The sequence below is a fragment of the Octopus bimaculoides genome, chromosome 3 (assembly GCF_046866305.1).
Source record: "Octopus bimaculoides isolate indiv1 chromosome 3, ASM4686630v1, whole genome shotgun sequence".
NCBI lineage: Eukaryota > Metazoa > Mollusca > Cephalopoda > Octopoda > Octopodidae > Octopus > Octopus bimaculoides.
Window position 1 is genome coordinate 94,372,306 of NC_142930.1, and position 13,706 is coordinate 94,386,011.

Consider the following 13,706-nt stretch of genomic DNA (forward strand, 5'->3'; position numbering starts at 1 on the left):
CAACAATTCAAGAAATGAATATATATATATATATATATATATATATATATATATATATATATATATATATATATATATATATATATAAATTGCATGGTATTCAGTAAATTCTAAGTCATTTTCTGGCTTCTATCTGTGGGAAGCAAAAGATACACAAAGGAAACAAGACGTAATGATAAATATTTTCGTCAATGTTATCTCCAGGTATACACACAACCACATACACACGCACACACGCACATACAAAAAAGATACACGCATATACGCACACAAACATACACATATACATGTGCGTGTATATATATATATATATATATATATATATATATGTATGTATGTATGTATGTATGTATACATACGTACACACAAGGTATATGCATGTATGTTAGGATACATAAATAAGAAGGTAAGTCAAAAATTGTACTCACACTTGTTGTTTGTGTAATTTAGCAAAACAAAAGCAGGGGCGGACAATTACATAATTTTGGGACATAATCCCCTTATTTTGCGAAGCACTTCTTCCCGCGGCCCTCAAGTTTTGAGAAGACGGTTTTTGTAGAAGATTTTTGACTGGTCGCTCAGCTATTTACGCGCCATTTTCCACTTCGTCCATAGCAAATCGACAACCGTGTAGAGGTTGTTTGAGCGGTCCAAAGAGATAATAGCCAGAAGGGGTAACATCTAGACTGTATGCAGTGTTTGAGCAACTCAGAACCCAATTTATTAATGGATGCTGAGATTCTAATATTTAAACAATTATGAGGCAGCGAGTTGTCAGAATCATTAGCAAGCCGGTCAAAATGCTTAGCAGCAATTTGTCCGTCTTACCGTACTGAGTTGAAATTCTACCAAAGTCGACTTTACATTTCATCATTTCGGAGTCGATAAAATAAGTACCAGTTGAGCACTGGGGTTGATATAATTGCTGGACTTCTGCCAAAATTTGAAATCAATATTTAAGGAATTATTATGTATTGCTTTAAAAAGGGGAACGTTGTCAAGATGTTCACCTATAATGCTAGAAATAAAATTGATCGAGTAATGAAAATGTAAGATGAAGAAATAATCGGAAGAAAATAAACAGAAACAGAATTTAATGAATCCAAAAAAAAAAAAAGAAACAAGAGAAACATAATAATACATATAAAGAGGAACGATAATGCTTGTTAGAAATCCTCTTTCTTATCATTATTATTAATATTAAAGCGGTGAGCTGGCAGAACCGTTAGCATGCCGGCTCAAATGCTTAGCGGTATCTCGTCTGTCTTCACTTTGCATTTCATCCTTTCAGGGTCGATAATTAAGTACCAGTGAAACACTGGTATCGATGTAATCGATTAGTCCCCTCCCCACAAATTTGAAGACTTGTACCCTTAGTAGAAGGGATTGTTATTAAAGCGGTGAACTGGCAGAATCGTTTGCACGCCAGACGAAATGTGTAGCAGCATTCTGCTCGTCTTTACCTTCTGAGTTCAAATTCCGACGAGGTCGACTTTGGCTTTCATCCTTTTGTGGGGCGGGTCTATAAGATAAATTCCAGTTGGACACTGGGTCGCTGTAATCGACTTAGCTCCACCCACTAAAATTTCAGGCCTTGTGCTTATTAATGAAAGGAATAGTAAAGCAGTGAAGTGTCAGAATTGTTTACCCGGCGGAAGAAATGAGTAGAAGCCTTTATTTCAACTCTTTAAATTCTGGGTTCAAATACCACTGAAGTCAATTTCCCCTTTCATCTCTTCGTGGTCGATAAAGTGAAGTGCTAAACAAGAACATAGGTAATAAATAACCCCGCTCCCTATTGCTGGCCTTGTGCCAAAATTTGAAGTAATTATTATTATTATTTGCCGAGTCATCCGATGACTATTAAACAAATATTCTTTTCTACTCCGACACTTTGGGGAGGGGGCCAGTCGATTAGATTGATGCTAGTGGTACTTAATTTAACGACCCTGAAAGGATAAAAGGCAAAGCCGACACCGGTAGATCTTGAACTCAGAACGTAAAGACAGACGAAATACCGCTGAGTATTTCACCCGGCGTGCTAACGTTTATACCAGCTCGGCGCCTTCCTGTTAAGCACTTATTATATGACAACATAGTGTATAAAAATATTTCTTTTTTTAGTTTTGAAATACTATCATCCTAATGTAATACTTATATCGAAGTTTTGAAATTATGGAAATTCTAAACAATAATTTTCTTTGACGCCAGACGTTTTTTCTCGCGCAAAAAGAGAAGGCACCATGTTATATTCTTAACTTAATCTAATTCTTATTTATACATTGATGATTTTTTTCTTTTGCGGTTATTTCCCTTTTATTACAGAATACTTAGTAACTGAAATTTGTCTGCCGGCTTAGTTAAGTTATTTGTTAACTAAACTAAAAAGATGTTTTCAAACATTTTACAGTAGCGTTAACATTTTTAGATCGCGTCTTTGCGATTCAATGGCATTATCTCTGGTTATTAGTGAATCGTTGAGTTACGAAAATTGGATTAAATATCATTTATTGTCAATTAGTTAAATGATTCCTCTGCCGCGCCTTTAAATTATAACTGTATCTTGACAGATTTTAGATCGAAACAATGAGGCAAGGATGTTTCTGAACAATATATTACATTATGTCTGGCAAGTAACACTTTTGTGTTTCCAGCGAGAAATATAGTAATACAGTCGGGAATTTCTTTTATATTTGCACTTTCAAAAGAAAACAAAGTAGATGAGATTTCATTAACAATCATAGAAACAATAATAATACAAAAATGTGAATTTGTGTTAAAAATATACTGTCTACGACGTGTTTCATTAATTATTGAATGAGAAATATTATTTCACTCTCAATAAATTCTCATAACTAACCAACATCTTTTTAGAATGAAATTAAATGTATGTGCGTGTGTGTGTATTTGTATACACATACACACACACATACGTACATACACATACACACACTCACACACACACATATAGTGTTACTATCACGTTAAACTGTCGTATGTCCAAATTTGGCCATAAGCGTTTTTCAATATATATTTTTGCTTGCAATAGCCAGTTCTTTTGGTCGAACTATCGTATCTCCAGCTGCTTCAAATGCCAAGGTTTTCAAAAATTGTCAAAGTATAGTACAATGGTTTTGTTATGGAATGATAAAACTATGCTTTTGTTTTCTAAAAAGTAACGTTTTGGATTTACGATAATTTTGCATAATAGCAACTATATATATATATTAACTTTAAACATTTTTCAGTGCGTTTGGGTTCCCTTTCTGTGCTGGTTTTTTGTGAAGTAACGAGTTGGGTGGTGCTAATGTTCTTTGTCCATCCTGCCACAATGAGATCTCATCTAGTATCTCAGATAAAAAATTTGCCTGAACGTTCTTTGAAAATTTCCACATCAACACCTTACAAATCTCTGCGGTTATTTGGTAGAATGTTGAATAGTTGTGGACTGTTGAAACCCAAAATGTTACAGCACTAGGTCTTTATGCTAGATGGGGAAGGCGGGATCTTTGGTATCATGTAGTGCCGTCCAATTTAGTGGTTGGTAAAATTTCCAATTCCAAGGTTGGGAGTTAGACCTTCCAGGATCTTCCACGTGTATATCATTGCATATCTTTTATGTCTTAACTCAGTGTGGAGTAGACCCTCAGTTCCTTTAACCTCTTCCAGCAGCTCATCTGTTTCACCGAGCCAATCTCTTTGTGAAGTGGCGCTGGGTGGTCTCAAGTTCCGCCACCAGTTTGACGCTCTGCATTGACCACAGCTGAAAGCAGGAATTCCGGCAACTGATAGCGAAAGTTCTCCATATGAGTAGTATGGTATCTATTTTCTGCTTTGAATGATCTTAGAATCCCTCCAGCTACTCGCCTGCCCAGTGTTGCCATCATGATAATATGAACACGGAATGCTGCATCATTACTGATGTGGATTCGCAGGCAACGCGTCAACTCTGATTCTGGAATTGCACTACCCCTTGGTCCTGCATATTCTAATTGTAATGTTTTTGTGGGCCGATAGTGGAGTGGTTGATACTTCATAGCATCAGACTGCATGCCGTTTTCTTCATTCGATTTGTATATTGCAATCAGGTCCTGTTGCAGTTTTAGTATGTCATCAAGGTCCTTGACCTCCTCTGATACACTTGTATCATCAGCATAGATGGAGAACGTGATTGACGGTATAGACAAGGCCATGTTTGAGAGAGCCACCACAAGCATTAGTGGTCCAAGTACAGCTCCTTGAAGGTCTCCGCTAAGAATTAATGTGTCTCCAGAGAAAGCACGATTGGGTGTAACTGTCTGACGTTTACCACTTAAAAATCCTCGCAGCTACTCTCACAGTTTTCCAGCAATATCGAGGACACGCAGTTTGTGACATGTCATCATGTACACGTATTATATATACATATTATATACATATTATATATATATATATATATATATATATATATATATATATATATATATATATATATATATATATATATATACATATATATATATATATACATATATATATATACATATATATATATATACATATATATATATATATATACATATATATATATACATATATACATATATATATATATATATATATATATATATATATATATATATATATATATATATATATATATATATATATATATATATATATATATATATATATATATATATATATATATATATATATATATATATATATATATATATATATATATATATATATATATATATATATATATATATATATATATATATATGTATGTATGTATATATATAGGCGAGCTGGCAGAGTCGTTAGCACGCCGGGCAAAATGCTTAACAACATCCCTGCTCTTTACGTTCTGAGTTTAAATTCCACCAAGGTCGACTCTGTCCTTCATCCCTTCAGGGTCGATAAAATAATTACCAGTTGAATATAGAGGAAGATGTAACCGACTTATCCCCGTCCCTTAAATTTCTCTCCCTGTGCCAAAATTTTAAACAACTATCTGTGTGTGTGTGTGTGTGTGTGTGTGTGTGTGTGTGTGTGTGTGTGTACGCCTATGCATTCATATTTTATACATACAATACTTTGAAATCCTCTCTCTGCATCTAAGTTTATTGATCATATTTTAAGGCATTGTGATTAATTAAACGTTTCATAAAATGCTGCTCTACTCTTTCTCTCTCTCTTTCAGCTTTTACCCATGTAAGCAGCTAGTAGTTTTCAATGCAGCTGCTTCGAAATATCAGGCAGTGAAAAATATAACTTATGAGCATATAGGTATGTTGTTGTAGTTGTTGTTTAGTACCGGTCAACCCTGATCAAGCAGGTCTATAACCAGAGAAATTCCACTCAAAGCCTTCTTATACTTACCTTTATTTTTTAGACGCGTCCTTCCTTTTTAAGATAACTGGTCGGGATCAGAGAGATTTAATTGCTATTTCTAGTTGATAGAGTGACCGCTTAGCGCTTTCTTTATTCATATTAGTATATGTAAATAAATGTAGTATATGTAAATAAAGGTATATGTAAATAGTATATGTAAATAAATGAAGTGAAATCCTAATGCGACAGAACGAGATTAATGGTTTTGGAAATCAATACTGTAGAACAAACTAAGAAAAATAAAAAAGACTTGAACGAAAATATGCTTATCTTTAGTATCCACCACTTCTTTACTTTCTAGTTATCAATCTGAACTGTAACCGTTATTTATGATTTAGAATTAACAATTTCCCAATATAGTTATTTTAATGATGAATTATATAAACTCTTACATATTTACAAATTCTATTTAAAGACTATAATCTAGAAAATTACAATTTAAATAATGTTTCAGTAACTCGCCATTAAAGTAGTTTTCAATTTAAATCTACTCTTTAAATTGTATTTATAAATTATGCTTTACACATTTTAACTCACCGATAAAATAACTAAATTTATCTCGATAAAATCCATACAAATCTTCAATTTACTAACATCAGGTTTAAAAATAGATCAACCAAATCGGTTCACTTTGCATTTAATTAAAGCTTTTAAAACGAGGAATCTTTTGGAGCACTTGGTACTACAGAGAAGTTTCAGTTCTCGGTTGATACCAAGTGCTTCTCTTAGGATTCGAAGTAGACTTGACCAAAGAATGAGTGTCACAAAAGCAACTCCTACTAAAACATTTTGGGAATGTTTTTCCAAGGCAGCAGAAGTCCAGGTTTCATTCCCAGTTGAAGGCATTAAATCATGAATTTGTTGTGATTTTTATTTTAGCAACAGGCAAAAATAGTAGTCCAACAACACAGATATATAAAAAGGGAGACTGAGAAAAACAACTCGTAAGTTGCTGATGAAGAAAGAAGCGCATCCAAATATCGTGTTATCATTTTACTAAATACATTTTCCAACTGTCTGCAACAGAATGGCCATTAAAAATAACATTAAGAAGCCAGGGCGTTGGTGATAATTCGGACAACGGACTAGTTCTTCGAAGCAGGAGAAGTAGAGACTATCAAGTGAGCTAGCACACCTCTTCTGTCTACCCAATTTTATTTAAAAGATTGGGTAAGTCTTGAGGCAAAATTGAAAATACTTGCCTGGTGAGCTGTGCAGAGATCAACCCCCAGAATATTTGACTATGATGTGAATTTCTTAAGCAGACGATCATGTCTGCACCAATATGTCAGTGAGGAATCAATATTTGCTATTTGTTTGAGACATATATCGGTCATGCGCTATTTTCTTCAACGAGATTCAGCGCACGAACGTTAAAATTCATGTTGTGTAAGAAATTCAAAAGCAACAAATACAACCAAAAAGAAAAAAAGGAGTATAGTGCTTAGGAAAAAATCTTCGAAAACAAGTAAGAAACAAATAATAAACATTCATTAAGTTGATATGTTTTGGAACCGCCCATCAACTAAAAGCTAATAATTGCCTCCAGCAAACCACAATAAACGTGTCTAAATATGCTGTATTCCATATCGTTTACATACAGTTATGTGAAACTAAGATATTTCGTTTTAGTAAGTAAGATTTTTAAAAATTGAATTACTTTAATGCGTTGCCAGTACTTTAGTGGTGGTATTTCTTAATGTTAAATACATCTGAGTACTGCGGAATTGCACGCACCCCATACAAGCATATATATGTATATATATATATATATACATATATATATATATATATGATGTACTTATAAATATCTACATTTATATATATATATATAAATGTATATTGTATATAGATATGTATGTGCGTATATATGTATACAATGACATTATACATGCATAAGCGCACGCACTCACACACACACTCACACACACACACATGCACACACACACACACACATTCACATACACACATACACTCACACAACATGCACACATGCACACATATATGTAAATATATACATGCGTGTGTGTATTTATACATACGCACACACACACGTACATAAATACTTATGTGTCTGTGTGTATTCATAGATATGTACACACACACACACACACACACACTGTATATATATATATATATATATATATAATATATATATATATATATATAAAGGTTGGTTTTCATGTCAAATTTTTTTACATGAAGCTAAAGATTATTCTATACATTTGTAGAGTATGTATTTATTTTTGTCTTAGAAGAATAGTTTTGACAGTGACTTCGAAGTTCTTTATATACTAGTAGGCCAACCAAACTTGCAATTTTTTTACTAAGTTTCACATTTATCATTTATCTTTCCACTCTTCACTATTATCTAAAGAAGCACAGTGTCCAACTGATTATATCGCTTGCTATTTCTCTGAACGTCAGGCTAATAATTTTGAACGTCGACTTAACTTGTCTCTTTATTGCTTTTACTTTGCTCTTCGATATATGCATACAATATGTGTAAGTGTGTGTCCACAGGTACACACACATAAGTATATATATATATATATATATATATATATATATATAAATTTATTAATGAGGGTAGAAATAAATAATGCATGTTCTCTAACCGGTTAAATTAACTGCAGAAATTCATTAACTGCAGAATTATTTTCCGGACTTAGCGCGCCAGATTTGAAGACATTTGAAAGGATACACTGAGTGTAATTCACGGAGCTCTACACGTGTTCACTTACGGGCGGATGGCTTGTGTCTAGCTCGGTGTATTACATTCTAAAATAGACAGATTTACGTTGACGATCCTGCAGATATTTACTTATGTAAATTTTAACAGGTGCGTAAATTTTAACATGATACGTAAATTAATCGTTTTTTAATTTAGTATTTTTTCATTTGTCTTACTCGTTTACAGTTTGTTGTGTCGCTGAATTTTCTACTGAGAACATACTCTTTCGTGGTTGGATGATTCGGCATCTATTTCTAGCATTCATGAATCCACATTTGCTGGTCATTCCTCTTATCCTTGAATGTAATATAATTTTAATCTTCGGATTTTTTAATATGCTAGACCACTGGTTTTAATTGATCAATATCAATTTCTACCCTCATTAATAAATTTTATATATGTATATATATATATATATATATATATATATATATATATATATATAAATGTGCGTACGTGTGTGCGTGTGTAGCACTCCGTCGCTTACGACGGCGAGGGTTCCAGGTGACTCGATGAACGGAACAGCCTGCTCGTGAAATTAACTTGGAAGTGGCTGAGCACTCCACAGACACGCGCACCCTAAACGTAGACTAATGACTGAAACAAGTAAAGAGTGGAAGATATATAAAAAATTAATATAAGTAGCTAAGTTATTGCATATATATATATATATATATATATATGTGTGAGAAAGTTGGTATGTGAAAGCACGTGGTTGGATGTATAAAAGATAATAAGAGTGAAAAAACTACAGAAGGCTTGTGTTACATGGTTAAAGTATATATTTAAATTATGTCAGAAAAATGTAAGAAAAATGTTATAAAAATGTTATAAAATCTTTTTGGTATATAAACATTGTATTTTGAGAAATAATCGGTTTCGTGTTGTCTTTTCAAATTTCTCTACTTCATTGTGTCGTGGAGCCACACGTATGTTCTTTTTGGTTGTTTAACGAAAGTATTGCTTTAGATATGTAAAATTTGTTCAAATACGGAATCACACAATAGTTTTCATAACAAATGAAACATATCGTATTTTGCTTTGACTAACAGACTGGAACGAACACGACACAATGAAGTAGAGAAATTTGAAAAGACAACACGAAACCGGTTATGTCTCAAAATACAATGTTTATATACCAAAAAGATTTTATAACATTTTTATAACATTTTTCTTACATTTTTCTGACATAATTTAAATATATACTTTAACCATGTAACACAAGCCTTCTGTAGTTTTTTCACTCTTATTATCTTTTATATATATATATATATATATATATATATATATATATATATATATATATATATATATGCTCCAGCCGCAGGAGGTGCTCCAGCATGGCCAGAGTCTAATGACTGAAACGAGTAAAAAATAAAAGACATAAAAACACATGAGTGAGTGGACAAGGCAAGAAAATACCACACACCATATTGGGTAAGGATTACAGATGTATTGACTCAGCTCCATATGACTTCTGTCGGTGTGTAGGACAATGAGCCACACGTATGTTCTTTTTGGTTGTTTAACGAAAGTATTGCTTTAGATATGTAAAATCTGTTCAAATACGGAATCACACAATAATTTTCATAACAAATGAAACATATCGCATTTTGCTTTGACTAACAGTGCCAATTCACAAATGAATTTCACGTTAACTAGAACAGCAGTTGAAGCAAATTTATTTCATATAAACGTCCTTGGTATCTAGGAGAACTCTTGAGGGTTGAAACGTTCCTTTTCACTAAGAGGTTTTTTTTTGTTTAGTTTTGTAGATATAGCAACCAAATCTTTCTCAAATTTCACATACTCCTCTTTGGGCGGGAAAGGACTATTTGGAAGAGCTGGTTCTAAATGCATAATCTACCTATTAATAGAAAAAATATATTCAGGTGGGTTTTACAGACACACCCCAGCAGACGAGCTTTTATACAATTCCCAATTACTAATTCCACTCACAAGTACTGGGGCCGACACGCGGCGATAAAAAAAAAAAATTTCAAGTTGTAAGTCATTGAGATTGAACTCCATATCTCATGGGTGTGAAATTAATTTTAAGCCATTCTACGATACTTCACGCCGCACCACCTCATACATACATACATACATCCATACATACATACATGCGTACATACATATATACATATACGTGTACACACACACACACACACACACACACACACACACACACACATATATATATATATATATATATATATATGTATATATATATATATATATAAATCTTACGAGACGAAAAGTATACGGCACGGTAAACGTGACGGATGGATACATGATAGGGCAATATAATGGAGTGACGGTAATTGGTTTACTGTCAACAAGTGCAGAAGAATTGAGAAAATATCCAGTCAGTGAGGCTAATACTACGTAAAAACCAATAAATACAACGATAAAATATCATAGATCGAGCGATAAAAATCATTAAATATTTCAATAATATTTCTCTTATCCCCAGGCAAGGGAATAATACGATAAACGTAATATTTGCAACTATGATCTTCACAGATCAATGAGGTTAAGAATTAGTGATGTTTATTTTTGCAGACTCATACAGCCCGTGGGCAGCTTACTATGCACGTTTTGTCTATAAAGGCCTGTCTTATCTAGACTTAATTTTTGTATACCTGCGCATATATATTTATATGTGCATCTATATTTATATCTGTGCATCTGTATGTATGTTTACATATATATATATATATGTGTGTGTGTGTGTGTGTGGGTGGAAGGAGAGATAGTGATGCAGATAAACACGCTTGAGATTGTTATATAAAATATGCATGCATGCATATATTCGAGTAAATATATATATACTTATAAATGAAGGATATACTCATTAAAATGATTATATCAGTGGCTAGCGTATAGAAAGTGGCCGTATCGGTAAAATTGATTTTTAAGTATATAATTATAAAACATAATTATAATTAAGGGCTCTGGAATGCCAGCGCCTATAAGTTAAAAGAAGATGTCAAATACCTACAATTCACTCTAAATTAGTTCTCTATTTATAACTCTAGATCGGATGCGCGGTAATGGGCAAGGTGTTTTACAAAATTTCGGATATACTGCGGAACTGTATTTACCCCGTATAATTCCTGACATTAACCACATGGACGAGATACGCTAGTAGATAGAATGTACACGCGGGAAATGCATATATATATTAGTATCTACGAATAAATTTATCGGTATGTATATGTATTTCTTGTTTATGTTTATCAGTGTATTTCTACTGAGGATTGCAAAGCAATTTCTATTGCAGAGCATGAAATATTTAGATATAGGATTATCCGAAATTTTGTAAATCTTCTTGGCCATTACCTCGCATCTGATCTAGAGTTATAAATAGCGAACCAATTTAGAGTGAATTATAGGTATTTGACATCTTCTTTTAGCGTATAGGTGCTAGCATTCCAGATCCCTTCATTATAATTATGCAAATATGTATATATATATATATAGAGAGAGAGAGAAACAAAAACTCAAAGCATGTAGATATTTATATATTTACAAGATAAATTTAAATGGAGTACAAAAGCTATTTTTTTTACATCGTGCTTTGTAGAGATGGTTCAGCGACTGATTATTGCTGAAGAATTTGTTGCATATCTGTGTGCGACTCACGAACAAATAAACATCCAAACACTGACATCTTTATATGAGCTATCCTTTATATAGCTCAACTAAATGGGTCCAGGATATCCATTTTGTGTGGTGTAGCTATATTTGGAAGCCCGCATATCCTGTAACGGATTACTCAACAGCCCTAGACTGCCTGAATATAATGGGGTACCGCGTTGAAGAACTTTTAGCCGAATCAGTCGACCCCACTACTTTATTTTTAACCTGTTGCTTATTGTATCGGGATATTTTGCCAAACTGCTATGTTACCAAGCGGTGGTGGGAGATATACATACAAGCATGCACACACACACACACACACACACATAGATACGCACACCCACATAGACACTCACACACACACATACACACACATGTCTATGTGTGTATATGTATGCACATGAGGACTAGGTGGGTGCAGGTGTATATGTATGTACTTATTAATATATAGTCTTTTGAGTCATTCACAATATTTTCCTCTTTCATCTTGTTTGTAAAACAGTCTCAGTGTACAAGAGATGATTTTTCTTTAATGCAAACCATTGTGGAAACTTAAAACTCCATAACATTCAGTATTCTGCATGGTATTTTAGTATTTTGAACTAAAAATTTTATCTCCCGCCCGGAAAATAATAAAAACTAATCTACTACGAAAGAAAGATAGTTTGTCATGTGAATGATCGAAAACATAATATTCATTACAAAGAAAAGAGAGATTTCTTTATATACATTAGGAATTCAAAGTAGGGAGCCGGTCAGCCGCATTTCCTATTATAAGCAGTTTTCGACTTTGGTCGTGATGGGACGAATGTGCTTGTAAAATAATTCTATTGTACTACCGATATTGTACTATCGCCATTTTGATCGGACTTCCTCGATATGTGTATGTATGTGTATGAGTACATATGTCTCAATTGATTACACGTTGTGTTGTTAAAGCGTGACTATAAGATATGAAGAAATCTTTAGAAGTACGTATAATAAATGTGTAAGCCAGAAACTCTTCACAGGGTTTAATAAAGAGGCGGTTCGGACAGCAAAAAGAAAATAACATTACAATAATTTATCAGAAAATAGATTATTAGAATATAACGACAATAATCGATAGAAATCTAAGTCGTGGTTCCAAGAATCATAAGAAATATTGATTATTTTTAGCATTTGTTGTTATTGTGTTGTCTTTGTTTTGTTTCTCTATGTTTTTGACAACATTCATTGTTCCAATCTGTTTCTAAATTATATTGTCACTTTATTACTGCACTATAACGATTTCTAATGTCAGCACAAAGATATAAAGTTTACCAGAAAGTAAAGGAAGAGGAAGGGGCTCCAGTCGTTTGAGTAAAACTTAGAACATTCTTAAACCATATTCTATCAGGCACATAGAAGAGGGGAAGAAATATTAAATCTGGCAGTATTTCAACTCGGACAGTAGAATAATGCTGAATGGGGCATTTATTTATGGGGAATTTATAATATCGCTACCGACTGTAGAGAATAATAATGATGACGATGATGAGGATGGGGATGACAATGATGATTAAGATGATAGCGGTGGCGGTGAGGGAGTGGTGATCGTAGTGGAGGTGGTGAAGATCTTGGTGTTTAGCATCAGGTGAATATTGATCAAGAATAACTATGGTCAAAAAGCGAGCGATCCAATACGGATGCGAAATCTAAGTATTTTATTTAAAGAAACTGTAAGGGGAGTCTGACTTCGAAGTTTCCCACAAGCGGCTCTTCAGTGTGTCATAAAATCTGACGTGCCCCTGTTGTTGAAATTTTTGAATAAAAGACATTGGTTTCTGTAGTTCTACGTACAGAGTCAGACACTTTATCTGATAACTGAATTCATGCACCACTCCACAACTTTCTTTTAAGAATTCTTTTATGGCGATTAATTTTTTTTTAAAATTGGTCTTCCTTAACACGTTCTGTGGAATTTGAG

General features: G+C 33.3%; 1 protein-coding gene across 2 annotated transcripts in view; it reads right to left on the reverse strand.

The window, feature by feature from the left end:
- Nucleotides 1-13,706, reverse strand: part of LOC106880955 (neuronal acetylcholine receptor subunit alpha-10) — a 608,885-nt gene that overhangs the window by 447,455 nt on the left and 147,724 nt on the right. The gene's annotated exons all lie outside the window — the stretch shown is intronic.